The following is a 13,265-nucleotide window of genomic DNA, read 5'->3' as shown; positions in this document are numbered from 1 at the left end:
GGGTATACAATACTGGGGTAACCTCTCCCGTGACGGCAGGTTACTCTCATGTAATGAGCTAAGCAAGAAGATGGGGGGAAATTCTTCTGCAATGTGACTTGGGATCTATGAATCATCTGAAGGAACAACTGTTAGGAAATCCCCCAGAGAAGAAGGAAGCTTCAATTTGGTACTGGGAACTTTTAAAGACTGCGAATGTGGATTCACGCTAGCGGAGGAACTCTGGGGAAGATACTAGCCAAGGAAGCGGTTACAATACTTGTGGCAAGTATCGATGCACACTTTCTTTTCTGTTGTCAACCCTGCTTTTTTAAGAGCAAACCATCTTTTTTCCCACCATAGAGCTTACTTATGATCGTACAGAATATCGGGGATGCGGAAAAGGGGTGTCACCAAATGTGCTAAGTGTGGGTTAGTAAAGGCAACGGATATCCATATATTCATGGAATCCCCAGAAATCTAGATGTTTTAGGAAGAAGTGGGTAAGACAGTCTCAAGCATGTGGATATTAAGATATGCCTCTCTTTGACTATATTTGAGATAGCATAGGGGCTGGCGAAAATTATTGGGAATACGAGAAAGCTACTCGTCTATCTCATTGTGTTGGCGAGAAGGGAAATCTGTTGGAAATAGGTGGGTGATATGCCTCCCCTTCACTCAGAGTGGCTGGATGTTCTACTTTATATATCTAAAATGGATGTGGTTGGGGGAATCTCAAAGGGCAAAAAGTTTTGGCGGCCATTGATGAAGTGGATAGGGGGACAAGAGGGTTAATAGGGTGGTAAGAGCATATATCATGTTTAATGATTGCACATGTATAGCTCTCAGTGCTACGTTTAACGTTGCTCTCGAAGTCAGTTATTATAAGAGAGATGCAGCCTCCTTAGTAAAATATCTTCCCCACGTAAACCAAGGGCATGAATCAGAAAAGGTTGGGAGATGGATTCTGAGGTGAATGAGGAAAAGAAAACTACGCATTGCCTTGACTGCATGAAACATTCTGCTGCATTGGCCTTTGATGCCGGTGCAGAGGTTGCCCGGTGACAGCGGATCCACAGTGTAGGAAGCATGTTCTGTATATACTATACAAAGAAAGGTATAGTGTGCACAGAGTCCAGTAAGTCCCCAAAGATATGGCAGAGGTTAGAGTAGATAATATCTTACTCTCATGTTAGTGGTAGCTGGGCTGGCTGAGCAGTTAGGCTTATCAGAAGTTAGTGTGAAGCATTTATTGAATCACTTAGTACAGGTAAGTTACACAGTTTGTAAAGTTGGCAATACTTTTTAAGAATGCAGTAATGTTTTGTAAATGCAATTGTACACTTTACAGTGTTAAGAATGCTTTCTATAAATATCAATGAAATACAATGGTATGTTTTTGCAGTGATATGGTTGGACAGGTCAATGCAATAGGTAGAACTTACAATGCAATCCTATGGAGTAAAACAATGTTAAACAGTTTGCAGCTAAGTACTCAACTTACTTCCCCAGGCTTTGGAGTTTTAGAACAACACAGGGCAAGGTTCAATACCAGGTAGGTATGGCACTACCAGCAACCCTGGGGCAGCCATGTGCAGAGGTCACTGGGTCCAGTGTTATCCAATAGAGCTGGGGCGGGCGGCGTACCTCGAAGAGGCACGGTTTGCAGGTAGGTACCCGCAGCCTTATGTCAAGTGCCCCAGGGGTTGAAATGAGGAATGTCAGGGGGACCACAAAGCTACACCAGCAGCAGCACAGAGACGGCCTGGTGCAGGGTGCAAATCAGTGTCAAGCACCAAATGCTTTTCAATGGAGGCCATTGGTTTTGGAAAGAGGCTGCAGATTTGGATCAGGAGGCTGGACAAAGGCAACCAACGGCTGGGCAGGTAAGTTGGATAGCTTGGGTACACCTGGGCACTATCCGCTGGGCTCCTCAAACTCGAGGGCAGAGGATGGAGGGGTGGCTTTTAGGGTTGGATTTACTCAGCTAGTTCTGGTTGTGGTTAGGGTGACCCTTCAAACAGAGGCTGCAGGCGTCAAGGGGGGGTCCTGGAGGGGTCACAGGGGAGACTTCACAGGACAGGTGATTCACTCATACTCAGCCCGTGACCATCGGTTGCAGAGTGGTGCAGTGTCTTGGATCAGCCTGGATCCGGAGACTGGAGTTGTTATTTTTGCTGGACAAATCCAGTGCCCACGAGAGACTGGAGTCTTTGTTGAAGACAGCACAGGTCCTCCGGGGTTCTTGAGGTTGCTGGCTGCGGGCCACACTGGTTTCTTGAAACAGGGTGGCTGGAGAAGGTGACAGGCCAATAGGTCAGGGAAAATTCAGTCTTCGGCTTCTTCACTGCTCCACGGCTCTTTGATCCTTCTTCTTAGATTGTCAAACCTAAGGAGCAAGGTTCAGGAGTGCCCCTAAATACTAGACTTTAGGGGTGTTACAGGATAGGGGTGTGTAGATCGGGTCCAATGGGTCCCTTTCCAGGGGTGTCTACACCCCTCCTTATGCAACCCTCCAGTGAAAGGGAGCATATGACTTGTCCTGAATGAGGGAGTCCTTCCATCTTCAAGATGTAGGGGACTGAGATCTACGCTTCCCTTAGGGCAACAATGCAGTCAAACGCTGCTGAGAGGGCCATACATTAAAGGTATACCATACCCTTGTAGTGAAGATCGTTATCTACCTATGTACAACGCTAAGTTAGCATAATCGCGTTAAATGTTAGAAAGCCATCTTGCCGCTTTTGCTGCTTTTGCACACGACACTGTAGTCACATGTTATTAAATTGAGAAATGCTTACTCGACTTTGCTTCACATGAGAACTGTCTGTTGTTAACATCCTCAACAGTGAGCAGCGACCTTGGTCTGTACACAGTGTACAAGAACAGTCTGGGTCGCTAGACGGTGCATGTTGTTGAGTTCAGGTTGATCGGCCCACTAGTTTAGCCATAACACGCACGCAGATGCAAATACCTGAATGTCGAATGCTTTTAATATTGCAATGTTACATGTTTTTCATAGCATTTGGAAGAAGAGCGTTCCTAGGAGCAGAGCATAGCTGATCCTGTGATGTGAACTCTCTGAGCTGATCTATACGGTATGGGGTTCCCCATTCAAGCCTTGAGACCTTTTATTAGTCTAATAATACTATTAGTGTGTTAGAGAAAGGAAGGTGGCCTAGAGCCACTGTCATTTTAGTATGATTACTCCTTTCATTTTCTATGGTATTGTAACTATGCTGATGGTTTTGATTTTAATCGTTTGTCTGCTAATGTTAGCCAAACAGCTGCATATTAGGACACGAGGTTTATAAAATAAACTCTTTAAACTTTTCCAGTGTCTCTGTTTATTTTGTTGTGGACTGGTACGAGAATAATTACGAAAAGGTGTTTCTGATTCCCACCATTCCTGAGAAATATACTAAGTCGCTTGTTCTGGGTTGTCTATACATTGGGACCGCCGAGCTAAACCTCGGATAACGAATGGGACACTGATGCTGGCCGGATAGGGGGTTCTGGGTTCTGAGGTGAGTTTTTGGTACACCGCAATTCACTGAGGGCCTGGGTTCCTGCGCATAGTTCTGCGCATAAGCAGAATCCCTGCAACATGGCGCACCTAACGTTTGGTCTATTGATTTGAGACGCCTTAGTAGTGCTTGTGTTAGTCCACAACACCCTCACTCTGGTTTCCGGATAACGGGAGTGACGGTTTAACCTACCTGTGTTTCGACTAAATAGGTTCATTCAAGCTTGATCATTAAAAAGGTTATTTAATCTGAACCATAGTGCTACTGATATTTTGTAGATTTACTGTTTGTGTCCTAATGGCGGTCGATATTCCGGCTCATAGCCGGGCACCCCTGAAACCTCATCTGGCGCAGTATGGGGTGCCGGACGATGGTATGGCTGTAATTTTTGTAGTAAGTGCCGATGCGTTGTTTCCGTTTGAGTTGTTCTACTCTTGGGTTACTTTGCCGGCAGTAAGTGATGACGATGATACGTTCCACATCTATACTGCCACGGCGCTACCAGCCAACTATACGCCATATAGGACTCAGGATATTCCTATTTCTGCCTGGCAGCATAGCATTTGGTTTAATGGCGCCCTTCCCCATGCGGTTATACCGGCGAGAATGGGCCCTTTGTCGATCGCAGGGGCCACATGGCCGGTGTTAGCCGGATATACGCCTCATCCCCGCTACCTACAGGTGACGGTTGCTGAGTTGCGTGTACTGCACACTGCCCTTATTACAGTACATAGGGCTCTAGTGCAGTATGTGTCACGCAACGTGCAGGTGGTCGCTACTGCTGTTGCGGGACAACCGACGGACCACCACGCGGTGGTTAATAGTCCTGTTATGGTCAATTCGGTTGTAGGCAAGCGACCCCAAAATAGGGATGATTTCCCTTATTGGCTTGATGAGAAATTAGATCAGATAGAAGCGGTTTATCCGCGTACGACTCCTGTGGAGAAACACAGGATCCTTACCATCGCTTTGCCTAAAGACTTAGTCCCAGATATGGCAGATTGCGAAAACTGGGGTAAGGTCTTTGCAGCGACATACTCGAAGTGCTTTGGCACTCCGTCTGTCGGTACTGCCCTCCGTGATTAAACGTGTTCAAGAGAATCATGGTGCGGAGGCTGCTATTGAATTGGGAATGCGGCTTGTCGGTGTGTTCGATGTGGTTGCTACCATGATCATGGGCAACCTCAAAGGAGATGCTATGCAATTCCAAGTGCTTAATAAATTAGAGACAGTGAACGAAGACGACAAGCCGAGGGAATTCGCGAAAATTATCGCGAACGCCTATAGACAAGTTGGTCGTAGCGCCTTAGGTGTTAAACCAACTGTGAAGAATCCTGATTTGATACAGCAGACGAAGGCAAACTCGTCTGGTAAGGACGAATGCTCTAATTTTCCAAAACAAGGTTGGAGGGCGAAAAAACAGGAGAAGCAGCAACAGAAACAGGGGTCAGGTCCTGCCTCTCCAGTTCAGTCAAGTAATGAGCGCACTTATGATCTGCGTGATCGTGCTACTATTAAGTCACCTGATCGATTTCAGGTTTCTGACCAACGCTCTCCTCGTTCTTTACAGGAAACATCGGCTTCACAGTCCGGTGGCGGAGGCAAAAGTCGGGGTGCACCACAACCACGTGAGCAATCCCGACAGACTGACGGCAAAGGCAAGCAAGAAGACTCTGCACGTCAACGACCCCCGTTTCAGAAGAAGAAAGTTGCTGCTCTGAAAGCGAGGTATGCCTCAGATGGTACGGACGCAGCTTCAGAGCCTGACATGAGCGCTAACGCTGCTAGACAGCGCGGCGGAAGTTACAGTATTGCGACAAGCACTGCGTCCATATCTGGTGGCGACAGCAACTGATATATTTGTGAATATTGAAACTGCTGACACTCGGGTGTCTCCCCCTGATAGACTGTATAATATAGTCATTCAAATTGAAGGTGGCATACAACGTACAATTCAAGGTTTTTTTTGGGATAATCTGACCACTACCTATGATATTCTGTTGGCGGAGGCAGATTGGCCCCCGGCTTTCGTTTTAGATGCTCCTAGAGGGGAGGAAGTAATCCTCCCGTCCTTTGCGCACACAGTGCCTAAGGTCCTAGCTAATAAGTATGCCGGGGAATGGACTCAGGTGCAAGCGCCTGCGTTATATCGAACTCAAGTTGGCTGGAAAAAATTGTCCCCCGGCCATGAGATTCCGTTGAGGACTATGCCCCAACCACAACCCCAATACCCCATGCGTCGTGAAGCTAGATCTCATGTCGCATTGATCCTTGAACAATTGGAATATCAGGGAGTAATCGAAACATGTGTGTCGCCTATGAATAATCCCTTATTTACTGTGACGAAGCTTGACGGGTCGTACCGCCTAGTTTTGGATTACCGGCATCTTAACTCTCATTGCCGGACCTGTGCAGTACAGAACACCCACAGCTCGGCTCTCGTCGATAGTCTCGTGAGAAAAAGGTTTAAAACCACACTTGACATTTCCAATGGCTTTTACAGCTATAGCTTGTCCTCTCTTAGTATTGAGTGGACGGCGTTCACCTCTGGTGGCAAACAAAAACAATTCAAAAGATTACCAATGGGCTATAAAAACAGCCCGGGAGTCTTTGCCGCTCGCGTGGTCTCCCTTTTAGAGGGTATAGACCCAGATGCGTACACGTACGTAGATAACATTTATCTCACGGATGACGAGTTAGACCCGCATCTTCGACGCGTTGATCGCATTATTGTTTTGTTTGCAGACTTCGGTTACAAATTCAATTTTGCGAAGTCGCACATAGCAGAATATACAGTGTTGTTCTTGGGGTACGAACTCAACAATGAAGGTCGAGGATTGGCTCCGCACTTTCTAGAGAAGTGCGCATGCCTCCGTGCTCCTACTTCACTGAAGAAATTACAATCCCTGCTGGATCTTCTGAATTTCAGTCGAACTTACATCCCGGATTATGCCCAGCGTATCAAGCCGCTTTATGCCTTGGTACAACCTACTTTTTCCAAATCTTGTTGGCTGCCTGAGCATTCAGCTATATTGCAGTTGTTGCAAGCTGATCTTCTTGCTTCTAAGTACTTACTGACATGTGATAACCACACTAACCTGGTCATAAGAATAGTGCCCGGCGCAGTTGGTTTCACATACTTAACGTTCAATGAGGGCGACACCGTCCCCATTGCTTCCAAATCTCACTTGTACACTTCAGCTGAACTGCGTTTTTCCGCTGTCGAGAAGGTTCTGACAGCAGTGCAGATGGCGATTCTGAAAGAATGAGCGCTGTCACAAGGGAAACGCATGTTGGTGGTAACGCCCTATCCTGCCCTGGAGGCAGTGACAAAAGCGAGTGTACCGAATTCTAAAGCTTTGCATCCCAGGTGGATACAATGGGCCACTTCCTTGACCTCGCCGGACGTCACTTTTGTCTTTGACGCGGCACTTCAGACTCAGGAGTTTTTGCAGTATGAATTCGTTCATCCGGCTCCTCTGTCCCTGCGCCCGCTCGAGGATTACCATTGTGTCATATACACTGACGGGTCTGTGCAACCCGCAACTGGATCAAAGCACGCCTATTCAGTGGCTTGCGCAATTGTAGTTGGTACTTTCGTAAATGGTGAATTCCAGTCCGATGTCGTGCAAACGCAGTCATTGGGTGATTGTACCGCTCAGTTGGTGGAGCTTCGTGCTCTGGTGCTTGCACTGGAGTTTGCTGATCCCCGAGTCACTACACTTATAGTGAGTGACTTCTTTTATTGTGTTCAATCTTACAACGACAATCGGCATTTTTGGTCTCAGAATGACTACCTCGATTCCAAAGGTAGCACTATTAAGCATAAACTGCTTTGGGTTCGAGTGGCAGATCTTAAAGACCGCCTGCCTCTCGTGAATGTAATTCACACTCTTGGTCACCAACGCGTTGGTGTCCATGCTGTCGGCAACAGCTTAGCTGACGAGGCTGCAAAAACAGCAGTGGCAACATACTTAGTAGCAGCAGTTACAAGATCCAAAAGTAAGATCGATGATGACATCTTGGCAGCTATTGCTGCTACAGAGCAGGGAACGAAGCCACCAAAAGGTTTCCCTGCTCGTTACCATTATCATTAAGTCCTGATAAAGTCCCATTAGTGAGGAATAATGACATTGGTGACAGATTGATTCCCAACGCGGACTGCAGACCTTCTTTGATTTTAGCAGCCCACGAGGGCATGGCGTCCGCGCATGCCGGCGTGGCGGCTACTGTATCTCTGCTACAACAACGTTACTGGTGGTGCGGTTTGTACAAACAAGCCAGAGCTTATGTTCTTGATTGCGACATCTTCCAGCAGATTAAACCTTCAACTGCGGCGCGCCCACCGCAAACTCAGTTGTACATATCTAGTCAACTATTGGGTTGTGTTTATTTAGATCACTGCGGTCCTTTTACCTCTGATACTGCGTACAAATACATCTTGGTTGCAGTTGATTCGTGCACACGTTTTCTGTGGGTATGGCCACAAAGGAGTGCTGATTCTCGCACTGTCATAAAAGATTTGCGTGTCTTTGTTGGGAGTTTTGCATGTGGTACCTTTCATTCTGATCAGGGCCCGGCGTTCGCCTCTAAGGCGTACAAAGAGGCCATGAGAAATTTGGGGGTCCAAGTCAAATTTTCATCTCCATACCGGCCTGAGGGCAATAGTGTAGTGGAGCGAATGAACCGTGACTTAAAGCAATCTTTGACAGCCCGAGTTTTGGGTACTGGCCGGAACTGGCTGGCCCACTTATATGACGTGCAACGTGCACTTAATAATCTCCCTAGAAGGTCTCTGGGTGGGCGGACCCCATACATGATGCTCTTTGGTGTTCGAATGTTTGTTCCAGACCTTGATGGTCTAGACATGGCGGCGTCAGCCGCCCCCTTTGACGTAGATGAACACTGTGCTGTATTGCAGACTCTTCAAGGAGCCAGAAACAGTCTAGCGAAGGAACACGTACCCTCCTCATCTGAAGCTGAAGTTCAGATTCCGGTAGTCGGCTGGCTACCTCGAGTTGGTGATCTGGTCCGTGAGAAGGTGGAGAACAAGAAGGAGTTTGGCCCCTCTTATCGTGCACTGGTTCCAGTGCTTGGAGTGCAGGGTACTAGAACAGTCATTTTACCTCCACTTCCTGGTCGAAAGGATAACAGGTACATTTCGATTGACAATGTCATACTACAACGAGTGGCCGATTCTTCTTAGTATGACTCCGGCGGTTTCCTGCCCTTCAATGCTGAGAAATTCTGTTGTGGCCCGAGCTTCTGACACAGTGCCTGATGTTGCCATCGAGATGCATGCCGTTACTGGTCCCTTGTTGCAACAAACACCTAGTGGTGTGCTTGAAGAAGTTGAGTATGCTTATCCTGCGGATGTTACCTTGCCTGTTTTACAATCCACCACAGTTGCCCTCTCACAACACTCTTTTGATTCTCGTTCAGTGACTTCCGTTGCACCGTCCAAGGTTTCAATTTTTGTGGCTTGGTTCAAAAGACATTTTTTAATACCCCCTTGGACTTATATTTGGCTGGTGCTCATATGTGTTTTTTTGTTTATGTCCATTGGCTTTGTGGTAGTGTTTTTTAGACTTATCAAAGGACACTACCTGAATGAACGGTCTACAATTCGACTAATTAATGGAACTTTGGCCCCCCACTCCTCATCACACATTATGAAGAGGGACCAGACTTTTGTGAACATTACTGCCTGGCCTGTATGTGATGGGATCGCTTGGGATGCCGTTAAATTTCAAATTCATGGCCCCACTGAAGTGATTAATGTGCCAAATGTATTTCGTGTTTCTATGGGTGATGTCGTTAAACAGAACATTCACTCTGATGATTGGGATGTTCAAGCCATAGAAGCACTGTTTTCAGATTTGAAATATTATGCTGCATTCGATGCTGAGGATTTGTATTTAGATACTGCTAATTATGATGAACAGTTTTGTTATCAACATTATGGCACGCATTTCCTACACAAAGCAAATACGTTTAGAAATTTTGTAAATTTTACACAATGGGAACACTGCCCCGCCCCTAGGATGGGCAGCTCTGCCAAGTTAGTGGAAAAATTTACTTATTTTTCAGATTTTAGTGTAGCCCATCCGGCCTCCTTTTATTTTAAGGTTGCGCCTGTGGCTGCTTCTAAAGTTAGACTGACACACACCAAATTATTGTATTCCGAGTCCTTTATGGACGAGTTGGCCATTGGCGGGTATGATCTGTGGAAGGCTACAGTCGATCTTAAATCGGTTTGGGGCTCCAAACGATGGCAAGTACAGGGAACAGAAGCTTTGCATCGTTCCTGTCTTATCCCGAATCATATGTTATTTTTAAATTCCTCGATTTTTCAGACAACCTGTTTTGGATTGGCTATGTCTAAAAAATTAAATTCTCCCTCCATGGGTGCTTATCCCAATTGGGGTAATCATACGGATCTATCCCTTGATATGTTGCAGACACAGGTTTCCAACACGTCCTTCAATATTTCTGAATTGAATCCGGAAGGGTGGTTGGTGTGGCAATCGAGTTCGGACTCCTGTCAACATAGGTTTCTAGATTTAAAGCAGGGGTATACACAGGTTCGTGTGGACCCCCGTTTTGAATCTTCTCACACTGTAACTACCTACTCAATAGGAAAGTTATGCCAGTCTTGGCTGCAACATTCCACTTTAGCATCTGTTAAACTCCATTTAGCAAGATTAAATGACAAAATAGATTTGAATGATTTTGTTAAGGTTCCTGCTGTTGGCAGGCCCAAACGATGGGTGTATGCTGTTTATAACGATGTTTGGAAGTTGTCACAAATTGAGGCTGCGTCCAGATTACGTGCTGTTGATCAAGCCAATATGGAAAAAGTGTTGGCTGTAATAGATAATAGCATTAACACCCTGTCTTCCAGAATTTATACCTTAGATAATATTGTTTCATCTGTGGTAGACATTGTGCAGGATGATTTGTCTGTTTTGTATCATGGTCAAAATCAATTGCGTTACAATATTCAGTTTGCATGGACGTTGCAAACGTTAAAGGCAGGGAAAGTCCCTTGGGATTACATGAAAACTTCATCTTTATTCCTTCCTTTTAATTTAACTGCGAAACAGCAATTCATGTCCATGAAAGATGCTACATATTCATTGCGACACATTGAAAAATTAGAACCTTTGCCTTTCTCTGTTGCCGAATTGAATTCTGCCGTGTGGCTAGTACATGGGTTGATCACGTTACCGTTTCCCCTGTTTAAGTTTAGTTTGTGCATGAAACATCATGCTCTAGGCAGATACGAACAATTGGGAACTGCCTTCCTGCATGAAGTTTGGTCACTCCCTTTCACATACAGATGTGTGAGGGACGGCAAGGAAGTTTACTTGAAAGGTGAGGAGTGCACTTCCGTTCCAGATCACTCTGTTGTGTGTAGGCACATTCAATTGCATGGTGCATGTAATGTACATGCCCCTAATTTAGCTTGCGTCCTGAAAGGGATTCCTGTGCCAGTTATTACTCCATCTTTTACGCTGCTTGCTAACGGTAGTTATTTGCTGTTGAATAATGAAGCTTGCTGTGGGATGTTAGTGGGAATTCCCTACATAGTGACTGTATCACAGAGGGTAGTTTGCTGTAATAACGTCCTGTTCCCACCCCCGCATGGCCGGCTGGATATATCCATCTGGCCTTCCATTCCAACCTTGAAAGCAGAGTTCAACAAGATGAGCAGAATAAGGGCTCTATTGTCTCAAAAAGAAGTCGCGTTGACTTCGTCCCGGGAAACATTTGTCCTTCCCGTAGCAAACACGCGCACTGAGGTGCAAGCTCTTTTAAATACTGATCTGCCGCTTCATTTTGCGACCTTGATACAGACTATCTTTAATGCCTCATCCACAAGTGGCATAGCTCATTTTTTTTAAATTGTGGGCTCCGGCCTCGTGACCTCTTTTCAAACTATTTTTGGAGTGATCCCGGCCTTTTTTCATTCTATTTTTTCCAGTGTCTTCGGAGGTCTCCCTTTACTTCTCGCCCTCATAGCTGGAATACTGTTGTTGATCTGTGCCTTCCACTATGGATGCACAACTTGCATCGCACAACAACATGTCCCAGCTGCTCCATCTTCGTAACCAGATGCTTGAATTCTATGGCGCTTTACCACTGGCGACTCTGAGCGTAGCCTATGGATCGTCCTTCCGGTTTGCCTACTTTACTTGTGTGCAGCCAGTCTTTCATTGCCTAGATTGTCCGTTCCAATGGGCTCTGGATTTGTGTCTGTCGAACTCGGTGTCTCCTGATCCGGATTATGATCGGCTTATGAGCCCCTTAGTGGCTCACGAGTTGGACTGTTCTGGTGTCGGGATTATGGCCTGTGCTGCAGCGCATGGAGTTCTTGGAAATTGGGACATCGGATCGGCGGCGATTGACTTCTTAGCGAACAGTTATCTTGAGGTACACGCCGGTTGTCCTCGCCAGGTGCTGGAGGCTCCGGTGGTTGAGGAGCATGTATGTTCCTTCCCCGTTCTGAACTGGATGGCAGATAATTTTGCGGAACGTTCCAATGATTTCCTCTTGGAAGCTGTTGCAACTTATTGTGCCTATACACTGATGGATTAACTTTTTACTTTCATTTCGTCCTACGTCCGTCGATGATGTTTTTTTTTATTTATCCAGATCTACTTGGTTTTTATTTACTCCGTTTTAACTTTTTCTTTTTTTTCTCTCTTCGCACTTTTTGGTTCATGCCCTTGGTCCCGTTCTATCGAACTTGAACTCTGCGTTTTTGCAAATGCGCCCCTACTGGTTAGTGGTCCGATCATGGGGGGGTGTTCTGAAGATCGTTATCTACCTATGTACAACGCTAAGTGCATAACCGCGTTAAATGTTAGAAAGCCATCTTGCCGCTTTTGCACACGACACTGTAGTCACATGTTATTAAATTGAGAAATGCTTACTCGACTTTGCTTCACATGAGAACTGTCTGTTGTTAACATCCTAAACAGTGATCAGCGACCTTGGTCTGTACACAGTGTACAAGAACAGTCTGGGTCGCTAGACGGTGCGTGTTGTTGAGTTCAGGTTGATCGGCCCACTAGTTTAGCCATAACACGCACGCAGCTGCAAATACCTGAAAGTCGAATGCTTTTAATATTGCAATGTTACATGTTTTTCATTACATTCGGAAGAAGAGCGTTCCTAGGAGCAGAGCATAGCTGATCCTGTGATGTGAACTCTCTGAGCTGATCTATACGGTATGGGGTTCCCCATTCAAGCCTAGAGACCTTTTATTAGTCTAATAATACTATTAGTGTGTTAGAGAAAGGAAGGTGGCCTAGAGCCACTGTCATTTTAGTATGATTACTCCTTTCATTTTCTATGGTATTGTAACTATGCTGATGGTTTTGATTTTAATCGTTTGTCTGCTAATGTTAGCCAAACTGCTGCATATTAGGACACAAGGTTTATAAAATAAACTCTTTAAACTTTTCCCGTGTCTCTGTTTATTCTGTTGTGGACTGGTACGAGAATAATTACGAAAAGGTGTTTCTGATTCCCACCATTCCTGAGAAATATACTAAGTCGCTTGTTCTGGGTTGTCTATACATTGGGACCGCCGAGCTAAACCTCGGATAACGAATGGGACACTGATGCTGGCCGGATAGGGGGTTCTGGGTTCTGAGGTGAGTTTTTGGTACACCGCAATTCACTGAGGGCCTGGGTTCCTGCACATAGTTCTGCAAATAAGCAGAATCCCTGCAACACCCTTTTTAGCCA

This window comes from Triturus cristatus, chromosome 8 (genome assembly GCF_964204655.1).
Source record: "Triturus cristatus chromosome 8, aTriCri1.1, whole genome shotgun sequence".
Taxonomy (NCBI): Eukaryota; Metazoa; Chordata; class Amphibia; order Caudata; family Salamandridae; genus Triturus; species Triturus cristatus.
This window is presented reverse-complemented; position numbering follows the sequence as displayed.